This window comes from Haplochromis burtoni, unplaced genomic scaffold (genome assembly GCF_018398535.1).
Source record: "Haplochromis burtoni strain Fernald_Lab_line unplaced genomic scaffold, NCSU_Asbu1 Contig_1042, whole genome shotgun sequence".
NCBI classification, from domain to species: Eukaryota; Metazoa; Chordata; class Actinopteri; order Cichliformes; family Cichlidae; genus Haplochromis; species Haplochromis burtoni.
The window spans coordinates 1-18545 of record NW_024583403.1 but is presented as its reverse complement, the minus strand read 5'-3'; the positions used below and the strand labels follow the sequence as shown (position 1 = coordinate 18545).

The 18545-nt window shown below is 34.9% G+C and overlaps 1 long non-coding RNA gene across 1 annotated transcript; it reads left to right on the top strand.

The window, feature by feature from the left end:
- Positions 1-9702: 9702 nt before the first annotated feature.
- LOC121813012 lies at positions 9703-18376 on the top strand. The gene is made up of 2 exons (XR_006053462.1): positions 9703-10492; positions 11435-18376. It is a non-coding gene; the product is annotated as an uncharacterized LOC121813012 (long non-coding RNA).
- The last annotated feature ends 169 nt before the right edge of the window (positions 18377-18545 follow it).

The following is an 18545-nucleotide window of genomic DNA, read 5'->3' as shown; positions in this document are numbered from 1 at the left end:
TTCTAACTAACAGACAATAATAATAACATTTTGTCAGCTTGAATTAGTGACTCAAGCTCTTTGTCTAATGTTTGATGTTCAGTGAGTCATTAAATAAAAGTCCAAATAAATAGTCTGCAGTTGTTAGAAAGGTGAGTTTGCCTCATTCAGCTTGGTGACGTTTCAGTAACAGCTGTGAGTTTGTGTGAAACAGATGAAATGGAGCTGAAGTCTGAGCAGTTTCAAGCGTCTCGCTGATGTTTCAGCTTGTTGTGTTCTGGTCTGAATACTCAGTGATTTTCTCAGCGATGCTGTTAAATCCTGAGAACATCAGAGAAGAACGAGTGTGTTGGTGTAGTTGTGCTTTTTGTCAGGCAGTGTGTTGCTGTGTGAAGGGCTCTGGTGTCGATAAAATCGTGTTTGGAACAGGAACTAAAGTGATTGTTGAAACCTGTAAGTCTGCTCATCTTTATCTCTTTATTCTCATTGAAGCTCATTTACTTACAGTAAACCTGCAGGCTGCTGTTGCTGCACATTTAAGTTTCTGCATCAGTTTCTCACTGTGATCATAAATAAACACTTAAAAAGTTCATCAGAGACGTTCAGCTGTGTGGTGACAGGACTGCTGTGCATTCAAAATTCACTTCTTATCTTCAGTTCAAAGACCAAACTCAGAAAGCATGACAGTATATCAGATTATTATATCAGTCTCACACAGACTGAAGTGATGTTTTTGCACCGACATTTGCTGCTGTGTGAAAACTGGAAGCTACCAGAAACTGGTCTTTGGTTCTGGGATCAGAGTGACGGTCGAGTCCAGTAAGTTTTATCTCCTGTATGTTTTGCTTGGACACAGTCAGGTATTTGTAAAGTATCTAAAGCTAAGCCTCCGCTCTACATACAGTGAAACAGAGAACATATAGGTTTGTGTAAAAGATGATAAAATGTTCATTTGAGCCTTTTCGAGCTGAGTGATGTGGAGCTGATCTGCACTCACATTAAGTGTGTGATCAGTAACACTGTGTGAGTACGTCTTCCACCGGAGGATGGAAAACTGTGTTTGGGGCAGGAACCACACTGATCATCAGCTGCAGTGAGTGTGTGAAAGTCAGAGTTGATCAAAGCAAAAAGTAGAAACTGACAAAACATTTTAAGTAAAGAAATAAAAAAAAATTACATGTCTTTTTAAATTTGCATAAAATCACACAATCTGTGATTTCTTGTAAAATGTGCAGTTACAAAAATACAGTAATTACTTCATCTAACAAAGGATTACTCACGGACACCAATACTATATGCAGTATAGTTACTGTAAATATAAACATTTCTAGTTCTGATTAATAATTATAAAATAACACAGTTAAAAGTTAAAAGTAGTTAAAAAAGTCAGAAATCACGTCTAAGATGAGCTTCTGTTCAGTTGCTAAGTTTGTGCTATGAGGCTTCGTGTTGTGTGACTACTGGGTATAAGATTTTTTTTGGAAGTGGAACCAGGTTAATCATTCAAACCAGTAAGTGCTGAAAATGTTTATCGTTTATTCTTTTTTTTAATGGCAAACAAGCAAAATCAGGTTCGATTTGTGAAAATCACATTTAAATGCTGACCAGTGTTTACAGCTGAGGGACATTAAATCAACATGTTTTGACCCCTTAAAGGTCAGAAGATCAGCGAGAAATGTGAAATCATCTCTAAATTACAAATATTTCTGTGACATTTATACAGATAAATAAACACAGATAAAGAATAAAAGTAGAAAATACATCAACTGAACAAACTTGTGATAAAACACTTTGTTCTTCACTGTAGTGAAAATAGCCGAGCTTATGTTTATCATATATGTTAAACTTGTGTGTTTTTAAATGTAAAGCTCAAACACAGAGTTTGGCTCGGCTGATCCTGTCCTGACTTTGTGTTATTGGGCTTCATGTTGTGTGAATGTTGGCTCAGAAAAAATTTACTTTGGACGAGGAATCAGATTAACCGTTGAGCCGAGTAAGTACTGATACACTTCCATATATAAGTGGCAGCAACAGGCATAGTTTTAAGTTGACTGCAGTAATGCAAACAGATGTGAAACATCTGCAGTGTGTTAGATATAAATGGATTTGAATTTGGGCCACAAAGCAACAGCAAATGTTTAAATGCTGGAATATGAAGCAAACTGAGCATTAAAATAAAACGCTGCTTTTACAGGTACAATTAGAATAACAATGAAGAGTAAAAACATTCGTCAAACATATCCACTCTGGATCACTTTCAACGATTTCCATGATCTACAGGAAAATGTCAGAATTTACATTTTGTTTTATTCAGAAAACCATCAGAGCAAATAGAAAGAGGTCAGAAAACTCAAGTTAGATTAACTATTGTTGGCCCAGAAAGTGACTGCAGAGCCGTGAAATGTTCATATGTGAAGTGAAGTCTGTTTGCTCTGAAGCCAACGATCCATCTGTTTAATACTTCAGATAAACCATGATCACAACAAAAACTTTAACTCGTAATAAACACAACTGACCAACGTGACCGACTTTAGAAGTTTGTTCATGTTCATTCATAAAAAAGTCAAAGACGTTGATGAAGGTACGCTGTGCTGAGTTTGTGTTATGGAGCTTCATGTTGTGTGAATGTTGGGCAAAAGATCATCTTTGGAGCAGGAAGCAGGTTAATCATTGAAGCCAGTGAGTGCTGTCACGTCTTTATTTCACTTCTGTTATGGATTCAATCAAAACTTCAAAACAAAGATCAGAATAAATATAATGAAGAGATCAAAGGATCAAAAACTGATCACTTAAAATAATTTTTTCTGTAAATAATTTAGGAAAAACAAAAATTTACATCAATTGTAGATCATATTGATAATGTCCGAGGTTCACAAGTTTGGTTTAGTGGAGTTAAACATTTGCTGAGCCCTTTTTTAAATTAAAATGAGTCTGTGTGAAGGCTGTGCTGCTGAGCTCCTGGTTCACATCGCGGTGTGAAGACTCACAGGCGACTGCTGTTTGGATCAGCAGTAAGTCCAACACCAACAACAGTCACAAGAGTTCAGATGTTTGTTTTCAGATTCTAACTGTGAGGACAGATTCTGTTGTTTCTAGTCCAGGACAGTTTATTAAAGCGAGACACAGAAGCAGCCAGGAAGCTGTTTTTGTCACGCTGCCTCTCATGGTGTGAATACTGATTATAACAAGCTGCTGTTTGGATCGGGCACCAGACTGAACGTCCACAGCAGTAAGTTTAATTTTTAAGTTAAAGCTACAGGTAACGAACATTAAACACGTTTTCATGAGGACGTTCGGACTGAAGGTGAAAAGCTACAGTTTCACTGTCTTTGAGTTTTGAGCTGTTTTTAGTGAGTGTGAACAGTAAAGGCGAAACGCTGCTGTTTGGTTATTGGTGCTGAACACTGAGGTAGAAACATGTTATCTGCAAACAGCGAGAAACACAGCAGCTGGTGTCGTTTAAAAAATCAGATTACGTGTTAGTCCTGACATCAGGATATCAAACTGTTCCTGACAAATAGTTGTAAGAAAATAAACATGAACATGTTATACTGGAGCTCAGCAGCTGCTGCAGGCTGCTGGTTTTTGCTGAGCTCGTTTGTGCTGTGTGAAGTCTGGAGGAGCACAGAAGATGATGTTTGGTAAAGGAACTCTGCTGACTGTGGAAGCAAGTAAGACGTTTCTAACTAACAGACAATAATAATAACATTTTGTCAGCTTGAATTAGTGACTCAAGCTCTTTGTCTAATGTTTGATGTTCAGTGAGTCATTAAATAAAAGTCCAAATAAATAGTCTGCAGTTGTTAGAAAGGTGAGTTTGCCTCATTCAGCTTGGTGACGTTTCAGTAACAGCTGTGAGTTTGTGTGAAACAGATGAAATGGAGCTGAAGTCTGAGCAGTTTCAAGCGTCTCGTTGATGTTTCAGCTTGTTGTGTTCTGGTCTGAATACTCAGTGATTTTCTCAGCGATGCTGTTAACCCTTGTGTGGTGTTCGTATTTTTGTTACTCAGCCAGTGTTCATGGGTCTGGTGGACCCGCTAGAGTTTTGGCTTTCCAAATTAACACTATCAAACAATTTTATGTTAAATTACTCAACAGATGTTTACTTCATCCCAATTACAAGACATATGAACAGCAAACATGGTTAATTTTTTCCCTTTACCTTTGTTAGATCACATTTATGAATTAATGTGCTTCTCGTTTTTCTTTTATATAAAATGTTATAAATAAATCAGTTATAATCAAGTGGAGTGAGTGGAAAGACACAACACATTTACACGTGAAAAAATAATTAATTGTTTAATTTTTCTTTTGAAAAAAACTGAACACGGGTCTCACAGACCCGAACACCATTCAAGGGTTAAATCCTGAGAACATCAGAGAAGAACGAGTGTGTTGGTGTAGTTGTGCTTTTTGTCAGGCAGTGTGTTGCTGTGTGAAGGGCTCTGGTGTCGATAAAATCGTGTTTGGAACAGGAACTAAAGTGATTGTTGAAACCTGTAAGTCTGCTCATCTTTATCTCTTTATTCTCATTGAAGCTCATTTACTTACAGTAAACCTGCAGGCTGCTGTTGGTGCACATTTAATTTGCTGCATCAGTCTCTGACTGTGATCATATAAACGCACATTCTGTTGCAAACTGTGACAAAGACTACTAAACCCCCCAAAGTTTCCTAAATCAGTGGAAATGTTTATATGTTTGTGTAAAAGATAAAAAAATGTTAATTTGAGGCTCTTAGAGCTGAACACTGTGGAGGTGATGTGGCTCAGATTAAGTGTTAGGTCATAAATACTGTGTGACTACATCTTCTGGTGGAGGATGGAAGATTGTGTTTGGGGAAGGAACCACACTGATAGTCAACAGCAGTGAGTGTCTGTTAAGAGTTTCTGACATTCATTTGTAGTTTGGTGAAAACTGTTTGGTACAAAGTAAACAAAGTGGATCTAAGATTGTTTCTGGAAGTGGAGCCAGGTTAGTGACTGATGCCCGAGGGACAGAAGTGTGTTTCTGGAATTACAACATGTGATCTTACATATCTGAATGTTATCCAGTGATTCACAGCCGAGTCACTAACAGGCAGAAGAGAGACAAAAGCCAGATGCTGTTCGTGTGCTGTTTCTGAATAATAACAGTAAAAGTATAGAACTGAACACATTTATAACCCAAGTAAAAATAGAGCTTACATTTATCATACATGTAAAACATCTGTTTTTAAGAAAACAAGCTCATTAACCGAGAGCTGAATATTCATGTGTCCAGATGTTTGGTTCAAAACGACACTCAAAGACTGACAAGTGATAATTATAATAATTACGACACTTCAACTTACAACAACTGTCAGCTTTAAACATAAATAAATATTTTTCACTGATGATTTCACCTAAAGATGTGAACAGATTTGAATCCAGTGGATCAGGTTGAGTTTATGTTCAGGAGCTTCGTGTTGTGTGAATACGCAAAAGATCATCTTTGGTAGAGGAAGCAGGCTGATCATTGAACCCCGTGAGTGTTGACAGAGATCAGTTATTTATTTATTTACTTGTGTTCTGCATCTATAAACAATTTAAAAGAAAAATGTGTCTGAAAAATTGTGATTGTAACAAAACTGATTAGCACCAAAATAATTTGGCTTTTTTGAAACAAATGAGAAAAACAAACAAACAGAATTACATTCAGTGTTTGACAAATCACAACCTTAAACAATCATGTGTAAGGTTGTCAGTTTGATCCAGTCAACCACCTGCTCAGTTTGTGTGCTGGAGCTTCATGCTGTGTGAATGCTGCAGGTGGAAACAAGATCATCTTTGGAAAAGGAACCAAATTAATCATTCAACCCAGTAAGTGCTTGTTATACAACATGAATATTAATTTTTAGACAACAACAATGAAGCTAAAGGAAAAACAGGTGAAACTGTCAAACCGACATGTGTGTGTTGCACTTTTACTGTACGTTAAACTGTAGATTCAGAATAATCAAAAATAAAATTTACACACTACATAAATATATCAGATAGTCATAAAAGCCTTATAAATCAAGACCATAATGAACACAGATGAAAATGTCCATCTCTAAAATATTTCTTTACAATTTACATTTGATCTATAAACTGTCATCATGTAACTATCAGCTGATTTTCAGTTATAAAAACAACTGTAGTTGTGAACACGATTGTCTTTAGACGCTGGCCAGTCGCTGACTGTAGATGTGATTTTGTAATATTATTATATGTTTTTAACAGAGGAAAACAAAAGCACAGAGACTGTAAAGAAGCATGTTAACGTTCAAACAAAACTGCTACAGTTAAAATGACAGCGTTAGCTGGTTGTGCGTGACAACATGGGTTTGTGTGCTGGAGCTTCATGCTGTGTGAATTCTGGAGGTTTCAATAAGATCATCTTTGGCAGAGGAACCAGATTACTCACTGAAGCCAGTAAGTGCTGATACTGAACACAAATATGACTGAAAATCAGAGAAATGTAACTACGTGTAAACTGTCAGCTAAACTGGTCACTGAAGGGAAGTTAGTTCAGGTTTCAAACAATATTTACAGCCATTTATGAAGTTTATAACTAAAAAAAGTCTTATCTAATAATAATAATAATAAAAAGGAACATATAAAAACTGAGCTAAAAAAAACTAAAAAAAAACAACCTGATAAGTTCTGACACATATTAGTGTTTCAGTATGATTTTAGTGATTAGACAGAAGACTTTCAAACATTTTTAACATGCTGTTCCTTTCAATGTATTTGAACAAAATCATAGTGCAAATCTTAGCGTTCGATCTCCAAACTTTGTATTATTTTTGGAGTTATGATGCACGTCTGAATACGTCTATATAGCTGCTGATTTTTGCACTGAGGCTGGACACTGTGTGACATCTGGATATGGTGCTAACAAGATCGTCTTTGGCAGCGGCACTAAGCTTTTCATTAATGACAGTAAGTTCAGTTATTTCGTTTTAGTCGTGAATAATTCAGTAAATGGAACAAAATACTTTAATTATTCATTAAAAATCCTACAAAGTGCAAAAACAAGTTAACATCAGCATCTTAAATGCAGCATTTTCATGGTTGTGTGAATGGAGCCTGGTTCAGTTTGTCACTGGTTTTGGTCTCAGTGCTTCGTGCTGTGTGAACACTGGTACAAATAAGATCACCTTTGGAAGCGGCACCAGCCTGATGATTGAACCCAGTAAGTGCATGAAAGGATCACGCAGAAACATTGTTATTACTGCAAATCTTTGGACTAATGCATTGTTATTGAAAGATACACATTTATAACGTCACTGTAATGTAAACAGCAGCACTGCCCTCCAGAAGTTTGTTCATTTGGAAATCTTTGAGAGCAAAGTAGAGACAGATTTTATCGGCTTTATTGATTAACTGAAATGTTTTTGTTAAAACAAAAGATTTAGCGCTTAAAAGGTCACAATGACACTTCCAGTTTGCTGCAGTCAGTCCGGTTTGTGTGCTGCAGCTTTAGGCTGTGTGACATACAGCAGCACTAACAAGCTCATCTTTGGACGCGGCACCAAACTGTATGTCAGTGACAGTAAGTAAAATCCTGCTGTTTCAGTGGTGGAAACCATTTTTGTTTAGATTGATGATCATTGTTGTTGATGTTACTGTGAACATTTTTAAAACAGAGAGTTTGCAGTTTGCTGCAGTCAGTCGGGTTTGTGTGCTGCAGCTTTATGCTGTGTGACTTACAACACAGATAAGCTCATCTTTGGACGCGGCACCAAACTGTATGTCAGTGACAGTAAGTAAAATCCTGACCTCATAAAAAAAGCTTTAAAATTCAATCAATAAAACTCAATACAAACAAATCAAAGTAGTTATTGAAAGTATAAAGTTTTAATGTATAAACAGCAGCCTTTTGGTTTTCCCAGAAGGCTTTGGTGTAGCTTATTACTCAGTGTTTGTTAACGTGCTTCAGGCTGTGAGGATGCTGGTGGAAACAGGGTCGTCTTTGGAAAGGGAACCACATTAACAGTTGCACCCAGTAAGTTTTACTGGTCCACATGAAATAATGTTATTACTGATCATACTGTGAAGACCAAACACAGGTTTCTATGGATACATAAAATATCTAAGATCACTGTGACATAGTGTCAGTGCTGGCCTTCAGTGTCACGTCAGATGAATAATGTGTTTTCTTTTGTTTGTCTGACAAAAGAAGTTTATAAAACAAAGTAAATATTGTTTTATCTTCAGATATAAAAATAAGATGCAGATCTGAAAACATGGCAGTCATATACTGGGAGGTAACTGGTTATTCTGGAGTTAATTTTTACCACATAGCTGATTGAATAGAACCATCTGAACTTTAAAGTGGACGGACTCAGTTGTTAAAATGATGTTTTCTTAAATGGCTGGGTTCAGACGGGCACTGCTGGGTTTTTGTTGTGTAGCATCACATTGTGTGTCTACTGGAAACCAGCGTAAGCTCATTTTTGGAAGTGGAACCAGATTACTGATTGAACCCAGTAAGTGCAGCCGCCAATTTAAACATAAATAAGTAAATTAGTTTTTGAGTACATTTTTCCATACAAAATAACAATAATGAAATAATAAAGATAAAATATTGTTTTTCAGGATTTGTCATTATAAAACATTTATGGCAGTCGTTAATGTTAAATGAAAGAAAGCAGCTGGTCTTTGTTTATTAATAATATGATTAATATTAAGCTTATTTGACCTTAATGTTCTGCAACAGTCTCCAGTGTAAACACACAAGCGTGGTCCAGTTGCTGTCTCTGAGTTTGTGTTATGGAGTTTCATGTTGTGTGTATTCTGGGCAAAAGCTGTTGTTTGCAGCAGGAACCAGGTTAACCGTTGAACCTGGTAAGTTCTGATACAACTTAAAATATTATTTATATGCAAGGTTTTTAAAGGAACTTGTAACAAAACAAATGTAATGTTTTCAACACAGTGATTTTTCAGTATGACGTTTATTACTAAAGACAGATCGGATTAAACTGTTGTTGCTGTTCCTTTCAGTGCATTTAGGCAAAGATTTTACTGCAAACCTTTTTGTGATATAAAAGTACAATAAAGTACTTTTATAAAGTAGTTAATAATTGCAGAGAATGGCTTATCTCCAAAATTATTATTGTTATTTGGAGTCAAGCTGCAGGTTTGAGTACGTCTATAGTTCTATATTTTTGCACTGAGGCTGGACACTGTGTGACATCTGGCTCTGCTGTTAACAAGATCGTCTTTGGCAGCGGCACTAAATTATTCATTAATGACAGTAAGTTTAATTCTGTTCTTTCAGTGGTGAGAAACTCCGTACATGGAACAAAATACTTTAATTAATTATTCAGAGCATTAAAAATCCTACAAAGTGCAAAAATATTTTAACATCAGCATCTTAAATGCAGCATTTTCATGTAAAGTATCAAATGTAAAAACATGGTTGTGTGGAGTCTGTTCAGTTTGTCACTGGTTTTGGTCCCAGTGCTTCATGCTGTGTGAATTCTGGAGGTGTAGCTAAGATCATCTTTGGCAGAGGAACCAGTTTACTCATTGAACCCAGTAAGTGAAAAATGTAGTTACATGTATTATTGTAAACGGTCAGCTAAACTGGTCTTCCACCGGACCACTTCAAGTGAAGTTAGTTCCAGTTAAAAAAATATATATATTTACAGCCATTTGTGAAGCTTATGAATAAAAAAAATATCTAATCTTCTTCTAATAATAATAGCAATAAAAAGGAAAACATAAAAAATAAAAATGAGTTTATACAATAGATTAAAGATTCAAAGTGTTTATTGTCATGTGTACAGAGGAAATAGTATTTCTCTGTGCAATGAAATTCTCCCTTTGCTGTCCAAACATAAATGCCAAGTTAGGTTGAAGGAACAAGATAAATAAGGATAAAAATAATTAAAGATAAATAAATGAGTGCAAAAATAAGTAAGACAAGCGAGGTATGCAGATGTCGATGTAGATGGATGTACAAAGGAGCTTAATGTGCAAAATGAACTTAATGTGCAACAACATACTCAATAAAGTGGAAAATAACAGACTTATCTCCAAAATAATATTATTTCTGGAGTTATGGTGCAGGTTTGAATACGTTGATAGTTCTATATTTTTGCAGTGAGGGTCGACACTGTGTGACATCTGGCGCTAATTTTAACAAGATCATCTTTGGCAGCGGCACTAAATTATTCATTAATGACAGTAAGTTTAATTCTGTTCTTTCAGTGGTGAAAAACTCAGTACATGAAAAAACAACTACTTTGTTTATTCATTCAGAGTATTACGAATTCTACAAAATGCAAAACACCAAAGAAATATTATGATTACTGCTAATATTTAAATGTAACTTTGATGCTTTGTATTAAAATATACAAACTTTCAACTTCACTGTAATTTAAAAAGCAGCACTGCACAGAAGGATTGTAGATAATAACAGATGAGAATGGCTCATCTCCCAAATTATTATTATTATTGTTGTTATTGTTGTTGTTATTGTTGTTGTTATTGGGTTACAGTGCAGGTTTGAGTCGGTCTGTGTAGTTGTAGATTTTTGCACTGAGGCTTGACACTGTGTGACATCTGGCTCTGGTTTAACCAAGATCATCTTTGGCAGTGGCACTCAATTATTCATTAATGACAGTAAGTTCAATTCTTTGGTTTTAGTGGTGAAAAACATGGCTGTGTGAATGGAGCCTGGTTCAGTTTGTCACTGGTTTTGGTCCCAGTGCTTCATGCTGTGTGAATACTGGAGGTGCAGCTAAGATCATCTTTGGCAGAGGAACCAGTTTACTCATTGAACCCAGTAAGTGAAAAATGTAGTTACATGTATTATTGTAAACGGTCATTTGAAGTGAAGTTAGTTCAGGTTAAAAACAACATTTACAGCCATTTATGGAGTTTATAAATGAAAACAAGAAACAAAACATCTAATCTTCCAATAATACAAACACCAGCAATAAAAAAAGGAAAACACAAAAGGAGCTTATGCCACACTCAATAACATTAAAATAAACAGCTGTTGAAACATATTTGCAGTGTTTTAATGTTAAATATATTTATACATACATCTATATATTTCCTAAATGCTTGGCTCAGTTGATGCTGGGTTTGTGTTCTGGAGTTTCATGATGTGTGAATTCTGGGCAAAAGCTGTTGTTTGCAGCAGGAACCAGGTTAACCGTTGAACCTGGTAAGTTCTGATACAACTTACAATATTATTTATATGGAAGTTTTTTTTAAAGGAACTTTAGGTGAAATATTTAGAAAATGACACACAGCAGTTTTTCAGTATGATTTTAGTGATTAGACAGATGACCTTCAAACATTTTTAAGATGCTGTTCCTTTCACTGCATTTAAACAAAATCTTAGTGCATACTTTGGCTTTTTATGAGATAGCTCAATAAAGTAGATAATAATAGACTTATCTCGAAACTTTTATTATTTTTTTGAGTTACGGTGCAGGTTTGAGTCGGTCTGTGTAGTTGTAGATTTTTGCACTGAGGCTTGACACTGTGTGACATCTGGCTCTGGTTTAACCAAGATCATCTTTGGACGTGGGACTAAGCTTTTCATTAACGACAGTAAGTTCAGTGCAGAAACGAGTTTATCTTACTTACACATGTACAAGCAGACATGATGCTTGGGTTGTCTTGTATATTTGATGTGCACGCACAGCTGCTCCTTGTTTTATATCCAGACTTATTATCTCAGTGAGGAATACAAACAAAAAGAATGTAAATCACCTCAGTGATGCAGAACCAAAGTAACAGAGTGATATAGTAACTATTAGAGTAACATTGTAGTCACATTATATTCAGACTCTCTGTATCCATTTGAATGGGATTAACGGTATTTTAGGCTGTATTTGTAAGTAAGTCAGGTTAATGTGCTGAGGCTGCAGACTGTGGGACATACGGCAGTGGGAACTACAAGGTGATCTTTGGCAGTGGCGCTCAATTATTCATTAATGACAGTAAGTTCAATTCTTTGGTTTAGTGGTGAAACACTGAGTGTGTGAAAAAACAACTTTAATTATTCATTAAAAATCCTACAAAGTGCAAAAACAAGTTAACATCAGCATCTTAAATGCAGCGTTTTCATCTAAAGTATCAAATGTAAAAACATGGTTGTGTGAATGGAGCCTGGTTCAGTTTGTCACTGGTTTTGGTCCCAGTGCTTCGTGCTGTGTGAACACTGGTACAAATAAGATCACCTTTGGAAGCGGCACCAGCCTGATGATTGAACCCAGTAAGTGCATGAAAGGATCACACAGAAACATTGTTATTACTGCAAATCTTTGGACTAATGCATTGTTATTGAAAGATACACATTTATAACGTCACTGTAATGTAAACAGCAGCACTGCCCTCCAGAAGTTTGTTCATTTGGAAATCTTTGAGAGCAAAGTAGAGACAGATTTTATCGGCTTTATTGATTAACTGAAAGTGAAACTTGTTAAAATGTAGCTTTAAAAAGGTCATGATGACATTGATGTTTCCACTTCAACTTTGAAGTTGATGTTTTTGGTTATTTTTTGGTTATTTTGGAAACACTGAGTGCGTCAGGTTTATGCGCTGCAGCTTCATACTGTGTGACATACAGCAGTGGTAGCAACAAGATTATCTTTGGACGTGGGACTAAACTCTACGTTACTGACAGTAAGTTCAGTTCAGTTCTTTTAGTGATGGAAACCCAAGTACATGAAGTATGAAGTGATATACATCATCAATGCACCTTGACTGATGATTACTCACATGTGGATCATAAAACAAATGTTCAAAAGTTTTTAAAATCAATATTTTAATGGTGTATAATAACTAAACAGCAGGTCAAAGGTCACATAATGCAGTTTGGATGAGTTTATCACTGTGTTTTGGCTCTGCTGCTTCATGCTGTGTGAATACTGGAAGCAGGTTCATCTTTGCAAAGGGAACCAGATTAAATGTTGAGCCCAGTAAGTAAATCTAACATTCATCATTTAATATATCAATACTTGCATACATACATATGTCTGTGCAAACTCACTTTAAATGTAGTGAAACTTTTAAAGACATCCACTAAACCAAACGAGAAACCAGTTTATTTGAAAACATTAAAATAAGCTGAATCTGTGCATGTTGAATGTGCATTAAACAAAGACACATCAGTGCAGTACAAACACGTCTAACTTACATCTACTGCATATTTCAGCAAAGAATGTGTTTATTAGTTTCATTAAATGTAATTATTTAGACAAAAGGATTCAATATAAAACTAAATCAGTATTAATGAATAAACACTGTGCTGCAGTCAGTCAGGTTAATGTGCTGAGGCTGCAGACTGTGGGACAAACACTGGTGGGAACTACAGGGTGATCTTTGGCAGTGGCACTCAATTATTCATTAATGACAGTAAGTTCAACTCTTTGGTTTAGTGGTGAAACACTGAGTGCATGAAAAGAAAAAAGACAAATTTTATTATCCAATCAAAGTATAAAAATCATTCAAAGTGCAAAAAAAAAAGTCAAATCAACATCTTAAATGAAATTTAAAGTTACAATTTACAGACAGGACTTTCCTGTAAAGTATCAAATGTAAAAACATGGTTGTGTGAATGGTTTAGTTTTGGTCTCAGTGCTTCGTGCTGTGTGAACACTGGTACAAATAAGATCACCTTTGGAAGCGGCACCAGCCTGATGATTGAACCCAGTAAGTGTATGAAAGGATCACCCAGAAACATTGTTATTACTGCAAACACTTTGATTAACGTTAATGCTTTTTATTGATAGATAATATAAACAGCAGCACTGCCCTCCAGAAGTTTGTTATTTTGGAAATCTTTGAGAGCAAAGAAGAGACAGATTTTATCGGCTTAACCTGACTCGATCTTGTTGAAGATTTAGCTTTAAAAAGGTGATGATGACACTGATGTTTCCACTTTGTTTGGGCAACTTTAAAGTTGATGTTTTCGGTTATTTTTGAACCCCTCTATATTTCACCAAGAATTTGCTTGTTAGTATAAATAAATGTAATTATTTAAACAAAAAGATTTAATATAAAATGAAACAGTATTAATGCTTTTCATAAACACTGTCAGTTTGCTGCAGTCAGTCAGGTTAATGTGCTGAGGCTGCAGACTGTGGGACATACAGCGGGAGTGCAAACAAGGTTATCTTTGGACGCGGCACCAAACTATATGTTAATGACAGTAAGTCAGTTTGTGTTTCTGCATAATAAATATGTTCAAAGTGTTAAAGCTCAATGCAAATACATCTTGTAAGTAATGTAAAGTTTATATTTATAATATACAAGCAATAGTAGGAAAAACTGACTGCAGGTTTTTCTATGGACACATAAAATATGTAAGATTACTTTGATTGAAACTTAAATCCGGTTCCCTTCAGTAGAACATCAGACAGCAGAATAATATTTTACCTTTTGTTTGTGAGTTAAAGAAGTTTATGAAACCAAAGTTGTTTTCCTTCATATTGTAAATAAGATGCAGATCTTGAACAATGACAATTACACAATGAGAGCTAACTGTTGTGTTACAAAGTTGTTCTGAGTAGTGAAGGGCCACTGCTGGGTTTTTGTTGTGTAGCATCACATTGTGTGTCTACTGGGAATCAGTTTAAACTCCTTTTTGGAACTGGAACCAGATTACTGATTGAACCCAGTAAGTACCGCTATTGATAAATAATAATAAGCAAATACAGTTTGTTAAGGAAAGGTTGCTATAAAAATACAAACAAATAAAACCTTATTTCAAACTTATATTAGCTGAATATTCTTCACCAGTCTCACATGTGAACGGCTTTGAGTTTGTGTAACAGAGTTTCACTGTGTGTGACTCAAAATACAAACAAGCTCATCTTTGGACGTGGAACCAGATTAACCATCCAAACCTGTAAGTTTATTGTTCATGTATATGAGTGCAAGTAAACCAATAATAATCTAATAAGCAACAAAAGGATAGCTGCTAACTCTCTGACCTCCAATTGTTTCGTAGAAACTGAAAAGTGATTAAAATGTAAAACTAATGTTTAAGTTTAAATTTGCACTAAACTGAACAATTTTACACCAATTTGACAGAAAAACCAAACACTCGTACAAAAAGCTCATCAGAGTCGAATTTATTCTCTGAACGGAGTTTGATTCAGTTTGTGTGAGGGAGCGTCATGCTGTGTGAATGCTGGCTTACAGAAACTTACCTTTGGAAGAGGAACCAGACTAAATATTGAACAAAGTAAGTAAAAAGTAAACATTTAGAATCATATTTTTAATACAAAAGCAGGTTACGCAGGAAATTCCCTAAAGATGAAGCAGATATGTCAGTGTCAGTGGCTGACGTGCTGAAATTTGAACATTTGTCAATTTAAAAAGAAATCTTACCCAAAGCACATTTACTTTGAAATACAAAAATAAGATACAAAATGAAAGTGGATGTTATGACTTTACACAGTATTTCTACTAAATATAGATGCATAATATAATATAATATAAATACAGTTTTGACATATCCTCACTCTGAGAGGAGAAAAAGCATTTCTAAAGGCGTCTGATGTTACAGCACAGTTTATGTGCTGGAGCGTCATGTTGTGTGAAAACTGGAGGTGGTTATAAGATCATTTTTGGAAGTGGAACCAGATTAACCACTGAACCCAGTAAGTGCTGATATATGTTTTAATGGTTTAGCATGAAATATGCTTAGAAATTGTTTTTACCTTTAAACAAACAAACAAACAAACAAACAAACAAACAAACAAACAAACAAACAAACAAACAAACAAACAAACAAACAGTAGCCAAGTTTGTGTGTAGTTGCGGTATTATAATAATCACTTTTAAAAGTTACAATTTGAAGTAACTTGAGTGGAATTGATTAAAAAAAATATAATGTTTGAAAATCATTTTAGAAATAATTGAGTAAACAAGTCAGCCGTGTGTTTAAAGAAGGATGAGTTAGAAGACAAACAAGTAAAGTTAGTTGAGTCTTTTCATTCAAATTGTTTTAACTGTTGTTGGCTCATGTCAGTTACTGGTTTGTGTGCTGGTGTGTCATGTTGTGTGACTAATTCAAACCAGAATAAGCTGATCTTTGGAAGAGGGATCAGATTAACAGCTGAGCCCAGTAAGTGCTTTGACATCGATTATAATTATTATTTATATTATTATAGAGATGCCTCTGACAGCAGCACTGAGTGCAGTTTATCTGTAATAAATTCAAACCACTGTTAACATCAGTTAAGTACATTTAGCTTTACTGTAGAAACACTTTAGTACAATTGCTTTCATGAAACTGTAAAATGTTACTGGTTTCTATGTGTTTGGTTCAGTTCCTTACTGGGACTTTGTGTAATGAGGGTTCATGCTGTGTGACATCTGGTGCAAATCAGTATAAGATATTCTTTGGCAGTGGAACCCGGCTAAACGCTGAAGCCAGTAAGTTTTCATATTAATAATAATAATAGTAAAACCATATAACCAGTAACATAACACTGTTGTGGAAAACACAATGTCATCATATTTGCAGGATAAAGTACAGTCACTCATATATATATTATAAAGCTTTTACTCAATGAATTTGCATTAATCTTTGGATTAAAAAACTAAATAAATATATGAAATTATTATTTTTTAAATGACACTAAAATAGATCCACAGCTAATTTATTTGATGGAGTTCATGTTGGGTTACTACTATAAATACAATTATTTTGGAGTGTGAATCACACACTCCATGATACAAAATCTAAAAAAGCTCACATCTTAATATGAAAAATTAAAATTTCTATATTCTGCAAATACGGATCACAGAGTTTATGTTATGAAGCTTCATGCTGTGTGAATACTGGCAATGCTTATAGGATCTTGTTTGGGAGTGGGACCAGATTAATCATTGAAACCAGTAAGTAATTACATGTAGTGGAACATGATTTTATTTATGTATTTATATTTAAATCGAATCATATTTAAACACAGTGCATGCTGATGGACTGATTGATTAAAACCTAATTATACGTGAATCATGACCAGCATCACCAGTGCAACCATGTGGGGTCAAAGAACAGAGCAACATGTAAAAACATGTGAGAGGATCTCGATGATTTAATCACGTCTGAATATGAATGTTTAGAGTTCACGTCTCAGTTCGGATCTTTAGCTCTGCTCAGTTTGTGTTATGGAGCTTCTTGTTGTGTGACTGGTGCAAATCAGAATAAGATCTTCTTTGGGAGAGGAATCACACTGACTGTTGAATCCAGTGAGTAAAAGAAACATTTCATATAAATCATAAACTATATCACACCTTATTCTGACTGAACATAGTGTTCATGTTAAAGTTTTAACGTCTCATCTGAGTTTCATCAAAAGTACAATAAATACAGTTTGTTTGACTCTTATCTTTGACCTGAAAAAAGAATTTAGTGATATAAAAATAACTAATTTTAGTATCAGCTGTACATCATAAATCTAAGCTTGCAGATTTTTACTGCAGTTATTTTAATGAAAACATCAACGTGTTTGCGAAACATGAAAATCCTGTTTGGTTTAGCTGTTTGTGTTACTGAGCTTCATGCTGTGTGAATGTTGGTGGAACTAAGATGACATTTGGACGAGGAAGCAGATTATTGATTGAACCCAGTGAGTACTGTTATTGATTATAATCAGTGTTAAAATGACAACTGTAAATATAAAATAATTAAAATAACAACGTAATCACTGGGACACAAACAAAAGCTCAGTTCACTTTAAAATTCTATATACACGTGATATATTTGATGGAGAGATTTTATAACAACAAATCTGCAAATGCATTTGAATATTGAATAATCTGACACAGTTCATGTCACAAAAATGCAAATCACACGTTTCCTTTTATGGACTCACGTCAGCAAGTCAAACGTATAAGATATAATGAGCTCTTTGAAAAAACAAAACATTTCCAGTTATTTGGTGTCAGTGTTAGAAATGGACTCTTAAGGCTAACGACTGTTCTGTTACACACAACGCTTGTAACATGAAAACAGCAACAACAATTGTAAAAGATAAAAATCAGCAGCACCCAGCTAAAATATTTATGTAAACTCGTAAGACGATAAGTTCTGTAAGAGATATTTTTCATGATCTTCCTGAGCTGAGTCAAAGTCAGTGGTGAGTTTGTGTTGTGGGTCGTTATGTTGTGTGACATCTAGCAGTGGATACAAGCTTATCTTTGGAAGTGGAACCAGATTAACTGTTGAACCAAGTAAGTAACTTGACTCAGGAAATATCAAGCTGAGAGACTGAAAATGTCAGTAAATTAGAATATATGGTTTTGTGTTTGCTAAAAGTCAGGATAAGATCTTCTTTGGAAGTGGAACTAAAACTATCATTGAAACCATTTCAATTCTGATATTTATGAAAATCAGGGTTAATATATGTCTCACCAGACCAGAAATATATAACACTGTTGTCAAGCGGAAAACTTCAAAACATCAAATTTTCACAAATTAAGAGATTTTGTTTGATCTACATGATGCTGTGGTGTAATAACAGCTCAGAGAGCTAATAAAGGTTTAAGTTGATTAAGAAGTAGTAATCTATTAATAACAGGGG